General features: G+C 40.6%; 2 non-coding genes across 2 annotated transcripts; both read left to right on the top strand.

Annotated features, from left to right (window-relative positions):
* Positions 1–228: 228 nt before the first annotated feature.
* Positions 229–303, top strand: trnag-gcc. Its single transcript has one exon. It is a non-coding gene; the product is annotated as a tRNA-Gly (tRNA).
* A 1,944-nt stretch (positions 304–2,247) lies between these two features.
* Positions 2,248–2,322, top strand: trnag-gcc. Its single transcript has one exon. It is a non-coding gene; the product is annotated as a tRNA-Gly (tRNA).
* The last annotated feature ends 12,882 nt before the right edge of the window (positions 2,323–15,204 follow it).

The raw sequence follows: 15,204 nt of genomic DNA on the forward strand, positions 1-15,204 counted from the left end.
ACTGTCTTTGAAGCTGCTGCCACAGAAACGGTAACATCATATATCAGTTTCTGTGAGGACATATGCATTCCTACCAGGACTTATTTAACTTATAACAACGACAAACCATGGTTCACTGGTAAATGAGCGTGCTGTTCTCCAACGGAGTTCGCTTCCCAAAATACACAGACTGAACTGAGTGTCTTTCAGGGGTTTGACTCTAGCACAATGGCACACCCCGCCCACCAGGCGGTCCTTGGTGGTTCAGTGGTAGAATACTCGCCTGCCACGCGGTAGACCCGGGTTCGATTCCCGGCCAATGCTGGTAGAAGCATTGACTGTGCAGTGGCGGATGAGAACACAACCTGGTTTAGCTATCCTTAAAATTGAACCTGAAATTAAGTTCTACTCTTAAAATACCTGAGAATGTCCTTGTGTTTTTTTTTTTTTTTTTAATTAGCATTGGTCAATATTACCTTCCCGATAGAGACTGGAAGAATTCTCGCCTGCCACACGGGAAACCCGTGTCCGATTCCCGGCCAATTAAATAAAAAGGTTTCCATTATTTCAGAATTATTAGTCTTTAAAACTCTTCTTAACGCTAAAGCATGTTTTGCTTAAGGAACTTTTGTTTTCCTTTTCAGTCACGTGACTCATCAGTCTGTCCAACGAGCTGCTTTGGGAGCTCCTGTTTACTGCTTGGTCCATCTCATAACGACCTACAGATAAAAGCTGAAAACAGCTATACCTGTGCTTAGGATTGTAAAACAATGGACTAACGAAACAGAGACAAACTTACAAACCTGTTTCTCTCTCACCTTTGGGACTGTCTTTGAAGCTGCTGCCACAGAAACGGTAACATCATATATCAGTTTCTGTGAGGACATATGCATTCCTACCAGGACTTATTTGACTTATAACAACGACAAACCATGGTTCACTGGTAAATGAGCGTGCTGTTCTCTGAAATGAGGTTTCCTTTTTTCAGAGTTATTAGTCTTTTAAACTCTTCTTAACGCTAAAGCATGTTTTGCTTAAGGAACTTTTGTTTTCCTTTTCAGTCACGTGACTCATCAGTCTGTCCAACGAGCTGCTTTGGGAGCTCCTGTTTACTGCTTAGTCCATCTCACAACGACCTACAGAGAAAAGCTGAAAACAGCTATACCTGTGCTTAGGATTGTAAAACAATGGACTAACAAAACAGAGAAATACTTATAAACCTGTTTCTCTCTCACCTTTGGGACTGTCTTTGAAGCTGCTGCCACAGAAACGGTAACATCATATATCAGATTCTGTGAGGACATATGCATTCCTACCAGGACTTATTTAACTTATAACAACGACAAACCATGGTTCACTGGTAAATGAGCGTGCTGTTCTCCAACGGGGTTCGCTTCCCAAAATACATAGACTGAACTGAGTGTCTTTCAGGGGTTTGACTCTAGCACAATGGCACACCCCGCCCACCAGGCTGTCCTCGGTGGTTCAGTGGTAGAATACTCGCCTGCCACGCGGTAGACCCGGGTTCGATTCCCGGCCAATGCTGGTAGAAGCATTGACTATGCAGTAGCGGATTAGAACACAACCTGGTTTAGCTATCCTTAAAATTGAACCTGAAATTAAGTTCTACTCATAAAATACCTGCGAATGTCCTTGTGTTTTTTTTTTTAATTAGCATTGGTCAATATTACCTTCCCCATACAGACTGGAAGAATTCTCGCCTGCCACACGGGAAACCCGTGTCCGATTCCCGGCCAATTAAATAAAAAGGTTTCCATTATTTCAAAATTATTAGTCTTTAAAACTCTTCTTAACGCTAAAGCATGTTTTGCTTAAGGGACTTTCGTCATCCTTTTTGGTCACGTGACTCATCAGTCTGTCAAACGAGCTGCTTTGGGAGCTCCTGTTTACTGCTTGGTCCATCTCACAACGACCTACAGATAAAAGCTGAAAACAGCTATACCTGTGCTTAGGATTGTAAAACAATGGACTAACGAAACAGAGACAAACTTACAAACCTGTTTCTCTCTCACCTTTGGGACTGTCTTTGAAGCTGCTGCCACAGAAACGGTAACATCATATATCAGTTTCTGTGAGGACATATGCATACCTACCAGGACTTATTTAACTTATAACAACGACAAACCATGGTTCACTGGTAAATGAGCGTGCTGTTCTCCAACGGGGTTCGCTTCCCAAAATACACAGACTGAACTGAGTGTCTTTCAGGGGTTTGACTCTAGCATAATGGCACACCCCGCCCACCAGGCGGTCCTTGGTGGTTCAGTGGTAGAATTCTCGCCTGCCACGCGGTAGACCCGGGTTCGAATCCCGGCCAATGCTGGTAGAAGCATTGACTATGCAGTGGCGGACGAGAACACAACCTGGTTTAGCTATCCTTAAAATTGAACCTGAAATTAAGTTCTACTCATAAAATACCTGCGAATGTCCTTGTGTTTTTTTTTTTTAATTTAGCATTTGTCGATATTACCTTCCTGATAGAGACTGGAAGAATTCTCGCCTGCCACACGGGAAACCCGTGTCCGATTCCCAGCCAATTCAATAAAAAGGTTTCCATTATTTCAGAATCATTAGTCTTTAAAACTCTTCTTAACGCTAAAGCATGTTTTGCTTAAGGAACTTTTGTTTTCCTTTTCAGTCACGTGACTCATCAGTCTGTCCAACGAGCTGCTTTGGGAGCTCCTGTTTACTGCTTGGTCCATCTCATAACGACCTACAGATAAAAGCTGAAAACAGCTATACCTGTGCTTAGGATTGTAAAACAATGGACTAACGAAACAGAGACAAACTTACAAACCTGTTTCTCTCTCACCTTTGGGACTGTCTTTGAAGCTGCTGCCACAGAAACGGTAACATCATATATCAGTTTCTGTGAGGACATATGCATTCCTACCAGGACTTATTTGACTTATAACAACGACAAACCATGGTTCACTGGTAAATGAGCGTGCTGTTCTCTGAAATGAGGTTTCCTTTTTTCAGAGTTATTAGTCTTTTAATCTCTTCTTAACGCTAAAGCATGTTTTGCTTAAGGGACTTTCGTCATCCTTTTTGGTCACGTGACTCATCAGTCTGTCCAACGAGCTGCTTTGGGAGCTCCTGTTTATTGCTTGGTCCATCTCACAACGACCTACAGAGAAAAGCTGAAAACAGCTATACCTGTGCTTAGGATTGTAAAACAATGGACTAACAAAACAGAGACAAACTTATAAACCTGTTTCTCTCTCACCTTTGGGACTGTCTTTGAAGCTGCTGCCACAGAAACGGTAACATCATATATCAGTTTCTGTGAGGACATATGCATTCCTACCAGGACTTATTTAACTTATAACAACGACAAACCATGGTTCACTGGTAAATGAGCGTGCTGTTCTCCAACGGAGTTCGCTTCCCAAAATACACAGACTGAACTGAGTGTCTTTCAGGGGTTTGACTCTAGCACAATGGCACACCCCGCCTACCAGGCGGTCCTTGGTGGTTCAGTGGTAGAATACTCGCCTGCCACGCGGTAGACCCGGGTTCGATACCCGGCCAATGCTGGTAGAAGCATTGACTATGCAGTGGCGGATGAGAACACAACCTGGTTTAGCTATCCTTAAAATTGAACCTGAAATTAAGTTCTACTCTTAAAATACCTGAGAATGTCCTTGTGTTTTTTTTTAATTTAGCATTGGTCAATATTACCTTCCCGATAGAGACTGGAAGAATTCTCGCCTGCCACACGGGAAACCCGTGTCCGATTCCCGGCCAATTAAATAAAAAGGTTTCCATTATTTCAGAAATATTAGTCTTTAAAACTCTTCTTAACGCTAAAGCATGTTTTGCTTAAGGAACTTTTGTTTTCCTTTTCGGTCACGTGACTCATCAATCTGTCCAACGAGCTGCTTTGGGAGCTCGTGTTTACTGCTTGGTCCATCTCATAACGACCTACAGATAAAAGCTGAAAACAGCTATACCTGTGCTTAGGCTTGTAAAACAATAGACTAACGAAACAGAGACAAACTTACAAACCTGTTTCTCTCTCACCTTTGGGACTGTCTTTGAAGCTTCTTCCACAGAAACGGTAACATCATATATCAGTTTCTGTGAGGACATATGCATTCCTACCAGGACTTATTTAACTTATAACAACAACAAACCATGGTTCACTGGTAAATGAGCGTGCTGTTCTCTGAAATGAGGTTTCCTTTTTTCAGAGTTATTAGTCTTTTAAACTCTTCTTAACGCTAAAGCATGTTTTGCTTAAGAGACTTTCGTCATCCTTTTTGGTCACGTGACTCATCAGTCTGTCCAACGAGCTGCTTTGGGAGCTCCTGTTTACTGCTTGGTCCATCTCACAACGACCTACAGACAAAAGCTGAAAACAGCTATACCTGTGCTTAGGATTGTAAAACAATGGACTAACGAAACAGAGACAAACTTACAAACCTGTTTCTCTCTCACCTTTGGGACTGTCTTTGAAGCTGCTGCCACAGAAACGGTAACATCATATATCAGTTTCTGTGAGGACATATGCATTCCTACCAGGACTTATTTAACTTATAACAACAACAAACCATGGTTCACTGGTAAATGAGCGCGCTGTTCTCTGAAATGAGGTTTCCTTTTTTCAGAGTTATTAGTCTTTTAAACTCTTCTTAACGCTAAAGCATGTTTTGCTTAAGGGACTTTCGTCATTCTTTTTGGTCACGTGACTCATCAGTCTGTCAAACGAGCTGCTTTGGGAGCTCCTGTTTACTGCTTGGTCCATCTCACAACGACCTACAGATAAAAGCTGAAAACAGCTATACCTGTGCTTAGGATTGTAAAACAATGGACTAACGAAACAGAGACAAACTTACAAACCTGTTTCACTCTCACCTTTGGGACTGTCTTTGAAGCTGCTGCCACAGAAACGGTAACATCATATATCAGTTTCTGTGAGGACATATGCATTCCTACCAGGACTTATTTAACTTATAACAACGACAAACCATGGTTCACTGGTAAATGAGCGTGCTGTTCTCCAACGGGGTTCGCTTCCCAAAATACATAGACTGAACTGAGTGTCTTTCAGGGGTTTGACTCTAGCACAATGGCACACCCCGCCCACCAGGCTGTCCTCGGTGGTTCAGTGGTAGAATACTCGCCTGCCACGCGGTAGACCCGGGTTCGATTCCCGGCCAATGCTGGTCGAAGCAGTGGCGGATAAGAACACAACCTGGTTTAGCTATCCTTAAAATTGAACCTGAAATTAAGTTCTACTCTTAAAATACCTGAGAATGTCCTTGTGTTTTTTTTTTTAATTAGCATTGGTCAATATTACCTTCCCGATAGAGACTGGAAGAATTCTCGCCTGCCACACGGGAAACCCGTGTCCGATTCCCGGCCAATTAAATAAAAAGGATTCCATTATTTCAGAAATATTAGTCTTTAAAACTCTTCTTAACGCTAAAGCATGTTTTGTTTAAGGAACTTTTGTTTTCCTTTTCGGTCACGTGACTCATCAGTCTGTCCAACGAGCTGCTTTGGGAGCTCGTGTTTACTGCTTGGTCCATCTCATAACGACCTACAGATAAAAGCTGAAAACAGCTATACCTGTGCTTAGGCTTGTAAAACAATGGACTAACGAAACAGAGACAAACTTACAAACCTGTTTCTCTCTCACCTTTGGGACTGTCTTTGAAGCTGCTTCCACAGAAACGGTAACATCATATATCAGTTTCTGTGAGGACATATGCATTCCTACCAGGACTTATTTAACTTATAACAACAGCAAACCATGGTTCACTGGTAAATGAGCGTGCTGTTCTCTGAAATGAGGTTTCCTTTTTTCAGAGTTATTAGTCTTTAAACTCTTCTTAACGCTAAAGCATGTTTTGCTTAAGGGACTTTCGTCATCCTTTTTGGTCACGTGACTCATCAGTCTGTCCAACGAGCTGCTTTGGGAGCTCCTGTTTATTGCTTGGTCCATCTCACAACGACCTACAGAGAAAAGCTGAAAACAGCTATACCTGTGCTTAGGATTGTAAAACAATGGACTAACAAAACAGAGACAAACTTATAAACCTGTTTCTCTCTCACCTTTGGGACTGTCTTTGAAGCTGCTGCCACAGAAACGGTAACATCATATATCAGTTTCTGTGAGGACATATGCATTCCTACCAGGACTTATTTAACTTATAACAACGACAAACCATGGTTCACTGGTAAATGAGCGTGCTGTTCTCCAACGGGGTTCGCTTCCCAAAATACACAGACTGAACTGAGTGTCTTTCAGGGGTTTGACTCTAGCACAATGGCACACCCCGCCCACCAGGCTGTCCTCGGTGGTTCAGTGGTAGAATACTCGCCTGCCACGCGGTAGACCCGGGTTCGATTCCTGGCCAATGCTGGTAGAAGCATTGACTATGCAGTAGTGGATGAGAACACAACCTGGTTTAGCTATCCTTAAAATTGAACCTGAAATTAAGTTCTACTCATAAAATACCTGCGAATGTCCTTGTGTTTTTTTTTTTTTTTTTAATTAGCATTGGTCAATATTACCTTCCCCATAGAGACTGGAAGAATTCTCGCCTGCCACACGGGAAACCCGTGTCCGATTCCCGGCCAATTAAATAAAAAGGTTTCCATTATTTCAGAATTATTAGTCTTTAAAACTCTTCTTAACGCTAAAGCATGTTTTGCTTAAGGAACTTTTGTTTTCCTTTTCAGTCACGTGACTCATCAGTCTGTCCAACGAGCTGCTTTGGGAGCTCCTGTTTACTGCTTGGTCCATCTCATAACGACCTACAGATAAAAGCTGAAAACAGCTATATCTGTGCTTAGGCTTGTAAAACAATGGACTAACGAAACAGAGACAAACTTACAAACCTGTTTCTCTCTCACCTTTGGGACTGTCTTTGAAGCTGCTGCCACAGAAACGGTAACATCATATATCCGTTTCTGTGAGGACATATGCATTCCTACCAGGACTTATTTAACTTATAACAACAACAAACCATGGTTCACTGGTAAATGAGCGTGCTGTTCTCTGAAATGAGGTTTCCTTTTTTCAGAGTTATTAGTCTTTTAAACTCTTCTTAACGCTAAAGCATGTTTTGCTTAAGGGACTTTCGTCATCCTTTTTGGTCACGTGACTCATCAGTCTGTCCAACGAGCTGCTTTGGGAGCTCCTGTTTACTGCTTGGTCCATCTCATAACGACCTACAGATAAAAGCTGAAAACAGCTATACCTGTGCTTAGGCTTGTAAAACAATGGACTAACGAAACAGAGACTAACTTACAAACCTGTTTCTCTCTCACCTTTGGGACTGTCTTTGAAGCTGCTGCCACAGAAACGGTAACATCATATATCAGTTTCTGTGAGGACATATGCATTCCTACCAGGACTTTTTTTTTTTAACTTATAACTCAGATCCTTATAACTCAGATCCTTTCTGTTTATCAAAAACCAGTGAAACCTTTTCAGCTTATCTTTATATTCAGCCAGCAACAGTATTTCAATGTATTACAAACCTGGTTCTCTCTCACCGATTGGACTGTCTTTGAAGCTGCTGCCACAGACACGGGAACATCATATATCAGTTTCTGTGAGGACATATGCATTCCTACAAGGACTTTTTTTAACTTATAACTCAGATCCTCTCTGTTCATCAAAAACCAGTGAAACCTTTTCAGCTTATCTGTATATTCAGCCAGAAACAGTATTACAATATATTACAAACCTGTTTCTCTCTCACCGATTGGACTGTCTTTGAAGCTGCTGCCACAGAAACGGTAACATCATATATCAGTTTCTGTGAGGATATATGCATATCCAGGACTTTTTTTAACTTATAACAACGACAAACCATGGTTCAATGGTAAACGAGCGTGCTGTTCTCCCATGGGGCTCGCTTCCCAAATTACACCGACTGAACGGAGTGTCAGACGTCGCACGAGCGTGCTGTCTTTCAGGGGTTTGACTCTAGCGCAATGGCACATCCCTGCCACGTGGCAGAAGCATTGCCCGTGCAGACGAGAACACAATCTGATTTAGCTGTCCTTAAAATTGAACTGGAAATTAAGTGCTACTCGTAAAATACCTTCCAATGTCATTCTGTTGTTTTCATTTAGCATTGGTCGATATTACCTTCCTGAAAGAGATTGGTAGAATTCTCGCCTGCCATGTGGGAGTCCCCTTTCCGATTCCCGGCCAATGCAAAAAAAAGGTTTCCTTTATTTCAGAATTGTGAGTCTTTAAAACTCTTCATAACGCTAAAGCATGTTTTGCTTAAGGGACCTTCGTCTTCCTTTTCGATCATGTGACTCAGATCCTTTTTGTTTATCAAAAACCAGTGAAACCTTTTCACAAATACAAATTATTTGATCAAAGATCAGAACCCAGAACCTCTTTGACAGAAACCTGGCTAAAACCAGATGAATTCATTACTTTAAATGAGCCTACCCGTTTAAAAGGTAAAGGGGGAGGTGTTACTACAATTTATAACAATATTCTTAGTACTTCTCAGAGGGCAGGCTTTAAGTATAACTTTTGAAGTATTTGTGCTGCATATTTATCTAGAGAAACACGTGCTAGTAAATCCACTGTCATGTTTTTACTGGCTACTGTATACAGGCCATCAGGGCACAACACAGATTTCATTAAAGAATTTGCTGGTTTTCTAACTTTGTTAGTACTGGCTGCAGATAAAGTCTTAATTGTTGGTGATTTTAATATCCATGTTGATAAGGAAGAAGATGCATTAGGATTAGCATTCTTAGACATTCTGAACTCTGTTGGGGATGGACAACACGTGTCAGGCCCTCCTCATTGTTGAAATCATACTCTAGATCTAATATTGACACACGAAATGGATGTTAATATGGTTGAAATTCTGCAGCAAAGTGATGATATTTCAGATCACTATCTAGTCTTGTGTGAACTCTGTATGGCTAAACCTGTAAACTCTGCACCTTATTACGTATTAAGTATGGTAGAACCATCACTTCCACTACAAAAGAATGCCTTCTAAGTAACCTCTCTGATTTATCTCAAATCCTTAGCACATCCAATACAACACAAAAACTTATATAACAGAAACTATGCACTCACTTTTTTTCTAACACTTTAGATACAGTTGCTCCTTTATGCTTAGGAAAGATGAAAGAAAACAATCTGAATTTCATGGTATAATGAGAACATCCGCACCTTAAAGAGAGCAGCCCAGAAAGTGGAGCGCAGGTTGAAAAAAACTAAATTAGAAGTATTTTGTATTGCCTGGCGGGAGAGTGTTCTATCGTACAGAAAAGTATTAAAAACTGCTAGATCTGATTATTTTTCGTCTCTTTTAGAAGAAAACAAACACAATCCCCGGTAATGATTTCATGAATTACTTTACTTCTAAGATTGATACTTTCAGAGATAAAATTGTAACTATGCAACCGTCAGCTACAGTATCACATCACAAAACTATAGATCCCCTGAGGAACAAATGCACTCATTCTCTATTATAGAAGAAGAAGAATTGTACAAACTTGTTAAATCATCTAAACCAGCAACATGTATGTTAGACCCTATTCCATCTAAACTATTAAAAGATTTTTTTCCAGAAGTCATAGATCCTATTTTGACCATTATTAATTCATCATTGTCATTTAGGCTATGTCCCCAAAACCTTCAAACTGGCTGTAATTAAGATCAATCAAACCAATACAGATCAATCTCTAATCTCCCTTTTCTATCAAAGATACTAGAAATGGTAGTATCCTCACAACTATATTCATTCTTAGAGAAAAATGGTATCTGCAAGGATCTCCAATCAGGATTTAAACTGTACCATAGTACTGAGACTGCTCTTATTAGAGTTACTAATGACCTGCTTCTATCGTTATTAGTGCTATACTTTCTTAGTGCAGCGTTCAATACTATCGATCACAACACTCTCTAGAGACTAGAAAACTATTGTGGTGGGAGGAGCTAATGACAGAAAATACAAAATAAAGTGTCCAGGGAAAAGTGTCCAAAATAAACAGGGAAACTGGTGTCCTCGTTGTGCTGCAGGGGTAGTGCAGGTAGGGCAGTGTTCAAGGGGGAAGGGTCCAGGTAAGGGGCAGAGTCCGGCGGCCACACATGTCCCCTCTGTTGAGGGTCTTTTGGCAGGGCGCGAGAGGTGGTGGCTTCTTACCAAGGCTTCTCCTCCACTTCTTCCAAATGGCAGTCAGAAGGGATAAACAGCCCAGCATCCTGGCCCGTCAGTGGTACAAATGTGCAGTCGTCGCCGGGACTACGGGTCCGATTGTTCGCTTCTCTGGCGACGTGGCAATTCCCTCATGCTCCCTTCCTGGACCCACGAGGACACCAGCGTGCAGGCAAGGGGGAAGAGCCCGGTGTCTCAAGGAGAGGCGCGCTCAGCATTTAACTTCGCCGTTGATGAGGCTCAATTTACTTCAAGTGTGCCTTGTCACACGCTGCCAGACCTGTCCAATACCACGACCCTCCTCTCACACACACCCAAGCCTGGTGAAGGACGGCAAATAAAGGACGAGGTGATGGTAACACTCAGGCAGCCGACTCATCACACTATTTTGGCATTAGTGGAAGCACCTTAGCATGGTTCAAATCATATATATCTGATCGCTATTAGTTTGTAGCAGTAAATGAGGAGGTATCAGATCCCTCACAAGTGCAAGGCTCAGTGCTAGGGCCATTACTTTTCAACCTATACATGTTACCTCTGGGAGATATTATCAGGAGACATGGTATTAGCTTTCACTGCTATGATGATGATGATGATTTGACACAAACTGTAACATCGGACAATGCACAGATATCTTTACCAGCCCCAGTGAAACCACTAGATTGAAGAGACAGTGCTCTCTTGGATTCAGATTTTTTTTGTCCAAGGAGCATTCCTTCTCATAAGGATGAATTTGCAAAAGACTTGGGTAATTGAGACTGCATATATTACAAAAAAGGCAGATTTTGTTTGTAGAGCTCTTGTGGAAGCAAACCACTTCTGATTTTTGAAGGAATCATTCTGATATTCACCCTCCTACCTCCTGAAGGTAAAGTTTCCTGAATATTGCTAAACACCGGATCTGTGAAAATTTTCATTTGCTTCTCAACAAAATCCACAAAATCAAAGAATGTAATCTGATTGTGACTTCATTCCTTCAGTTCAGACGCAACAATTGTTCATTTATCTTTTAATTTAAAAGGAAGCTTTGATGTTAGAAGTGAGATTTAACTCATTCATGTAGTGAATGTAGTAATGTAGTAAAAAAAATATTTTCGTAGTTTAACTTGTTGATTTAAAATATGCTGTTTAACTTGAGAAAATAAACATGAAACAGTGTTAATGTTCATGAAAACATGTCTCTGTTTGGAGGGTTAACTGTGACATTTGTTTTGCAATGTAATGCTGACTTTGAAAATGTTTAGTTGATTTAATTACAAATTTAATGTTAAAATATATGTTATATTGTTACATTTGTATAATGAACATTGCCATTGCATTGAGAAATAATGAGAATGTGAAATATGTTTAATATCAACTCAAGCCAACATACATCGCTCTGCACCATCCAACAGGGGACCAATTCCCTTTAATTTAGTTAAATCACTGCTACATGCACAGACCCATTGATGTTTATGTTTAGCATTTGCAGTTTTGCCTGTGTAGGAAAAGTAATAGAATAACATTGCTGTCGACTGTTTAGAAAACAGTAATTCATAAGTATTTTTAAAATGCAGTGTCACACTTTAACATTTCAGTGAGGATCAATTAATTAAAAACATGAACTTACCGTTGGTACATAATACATCTGGAAAGTCTGTAAGTGAATTCCTTTGACTTTTTTGTTGCATTGCATACTGATGCTGGTTATTCAAAAAAGGCAAAACACTTGTTGTTTGCCTGTAACTCAATACATACAGAAGATCTAAATGAAATTATTTTGTTCAAGTGAAGAAAATTATTTAACATCAATGAACCAAACCTACATTTACACCTACAAAACTTAAATAAACCAGAAAGTGTTACCTTTAAGGCAAACACTGATTACACTGTTTGCTTGATTTACTTCTTGCATCGCAAATTTGATATTAAACTTTGCCATCTTACATGGAGTCTATGAGGGTCCCCTATTGGATAAGTAGAAGTCAGCCACAAGTTTTAAGAAGTCACATTTGGCGTGTGTTTAAAAAAAAAAAATCTCTGCCCATGAACTATTGCCACTATTTGTGTGTGATTGGTGTGTATATATATATATATATATATATATATATATATATATATATATATAGGTATTTTAAATGTAAGTTTTCAGCAGTATTAAGTGTTCATTGTCTCAATTATATGGTAATTTATACACAGTTTATCCTGTCAATGCTAAATTAACAGTTTAAGTAAAATACATGCATTGCTTTCCAGCATTTCAGACTTATTATTTTTTGTTTTTATATATAAACATCTAAAGTGCTGTCCATTTAAAACCAGACACAATTATAGATGCATAGTGTCACGAATGAGGGGTCTGAGGCGTGCGGATCCATTTGCAGACTTTTATTGAGCAAAGGCATGGTCAAAGCAGGCAGGCGTCAAAACACAGCAAACAGGAATATCAGAGGCAAGGCAACAACAGAATCCAAAAACAGGCAGAGGTCGGGTCAGGCAGCAAACAATCAAGAGTATCAAAAAACAGGCAGGGTCAAAACCAAGGAATCAATAACTCGGAAAACACAAGGAAACTCGGGAACAACAATAGTGCAGGCGAACAATGCAACCTGCAGGTGAGGGGCCTGCTACAGCATTTATAGTCCAGGAAGAGGAAGTAGCAGCAGAGGGAGTGATCACCGATCATCCAGAGGTAAGGGCTCCCTCTGCTGGCTTGGTGACACGTAGGTCCAAACTCAAAATTATATATTGATTAATTAATTATCACACTAAAAACTTTCATCTCCCTTTCAGTCAGTCACTCAGAGTCACGTCAGATATGACAGATGAATTGGGATCTCACTTCGAGAGACAAGTATACTTTGATTGTATTAAAATGATCCAATGAACATTGGCATGTGCTGATTGCATCCAACTGCAGCTGATCTCAGCATGAGTATAAATGAGCAGCAGTCAAACCTTCACCTCGTGGTCAGACCTCTCATTTCTTTGGACTGAATACCCCTGGAACAGGTCTCCAGGCATGCTGTGCTGGCATTCACGGATGCCTCCACAACCTGCTGGGGGGCCACATAGAACAGGCACACAGTGTCAGAACTGTTGTGAGCTGCACTTGCCAAAGAATGGAGACTCCATTCCCAGATGGTTCAGCTGATTTTGAAGTGTTTAGGAGCCACTCAGGTAGACCTGTTTGCTTCTCCAGAAACCTCTCACTGCCAGTTGTTTTTCAGGACAGCAGGTCCTGTTAGTGGCCAAAACTCATGCTCCTTGTGACAGCCCCTCTTTGGCCAATTCCTCTGAGGAACTTCTGACTCAGAGGTGACCCTAATTGACCCAGCCCAAGGGGTAGCTGACACCATTTCTTCAGCAAGGGCGCCATGCACAAGACGTGCCTATGCTTTGAAGTGGAGCCTGTTCATCAAGTTGTGTTCTTCTCAAAGAGAAGACCCATGGAATTGCCCAATCATCAATCATTTCAATCAATCATTTTTATTTATATAGCGCTTTTAACAACACAGGTTGCATCAAAGCACTAATCATGCAATCATGCTGACTTTTGCAGCATGGGTTGGAGCGAAGGCTTTCTTCCTTCATGCTTAAAGTTTGTGGCTGCAATTTGCTGCAAACTACAACCCCATAGATGGGAGGTATATGGATAAGAAGGACCTGATCATCATCTGAGCACTAAGATGCTACGTTGACCGGACACAAAGCTTCAAGACATCAGACCAGCTCTTTGTCTGTTACGGAGGGGAATGCCGTCTCCAAGCAGAGGATGATCCACTGGATAGTGGATGCCATTACCCTTGCCTCAGTTAATGGGCCCACTCAACAAGAAGTGTGGCATTGTCCTGGGCATTGGCTCGTGGTGCCTCTGTAAGAGCTAATTCATTTCTTGAAACCAAATATCTGCCATGCAATAAAACTAATCTGAGAAGAGATCTCCAAATGAACGAAGGATTTCAAAAAGAGAGCAAACAACACCCTCGTTCCCTGTTGTTTACGAAACCCCTTTTCACTTCTGCTCTTCCTGCCTCCCCTCTTACTGCCCAAAAGACTTGGCTCAAAGTTCATTAAGAATAAGGCATTATATACACCATGTGTCATATTGACCTGTTGTTTATATTTCACGTTTGGTCTCATTTTAAAGTTCTCCGTGTGATTGGTAAATTAGTCTCAATTTCACAGAAATCACTTGTATTATGGAAAAGATTAAAAACTTTGTAGAATTGCGTTCTGTTGAGAAGTGGGTGTGTCCTTCTTTAAGGTCTCTGAAAATGTGACCCTTGGAGCATGGGAACCTAAAAACCAAAAGGAATTTTTATGGTTTTACAACCGTTCTGAAAACCTCATGGTCTGGTCTGAGTATATAAGGAGAGTGACAAAACATGACAAGGCGTGATTCTGTAGCCCGTAGTGATCAACCCATAGTGTGGATGTGTCTCCATACACCACACTATGTACTTTCTAAAGGTCAGGTATGCATCTTTTACTCTAGGTTTATATTTGAGAATTTGATGTTTTGTATTGACATAAATGTAACTCTGAATTGGATTCTAAATGTTTGTGTAATTTGCATGATACAACTTTACCTGACTAATAATAATAATTATTATATTTGACTTATTACGACTCTCTGAATTTTTTTTTTCACGAGTAGATTATTGTGTAGTCCAGTGTGTCCATGGTATTGCGGCAGGACAGAGCATAAGTAATGCATGGTATGGCGAGGGCTAACCATTTTGAAGCTTTTGGCTACTCTGTTACTATCATTAACACAGTGAAGTTGTTTGGTATTTTGTGGTTAAATAATTAAATTTCCTCTTCGTTCAGAACATGCTGGTGGGTAGTTCACTTAAGACATTATAACCACACTTCACCCTCTGAGTAATGTTGGAACTGTCCAGCCATGTCGAGGGGTTCAAGTGAAATGGCCGCATGAATTCCTAAGCGACAATGGCTCCGCAATGAAAAAAGGACTAAATTAAAAAGTTTTCAAATATATTTCAAATATCTAAATTCTTGCACAATTGTACATTTGTAACCGAGACGTTGGTTCTATTAA

This window comes from Puntigrus tetrazona, chromosome 2, assembly GCF_018831695.1.
Source record: "Puntigrus tetrazona isolate hp1 chromosome 2, ASM1883169v1, whole genome shotgun sequence".
In the NCBI taxonomy this organism is placed as follows: domain Eukaryota; kingdom Metazoa; phylum Chordata; class Actinopteri; order Cypriniformes; family Cyprinidae; genus Puntigrus; species Puntigrus tetrazona.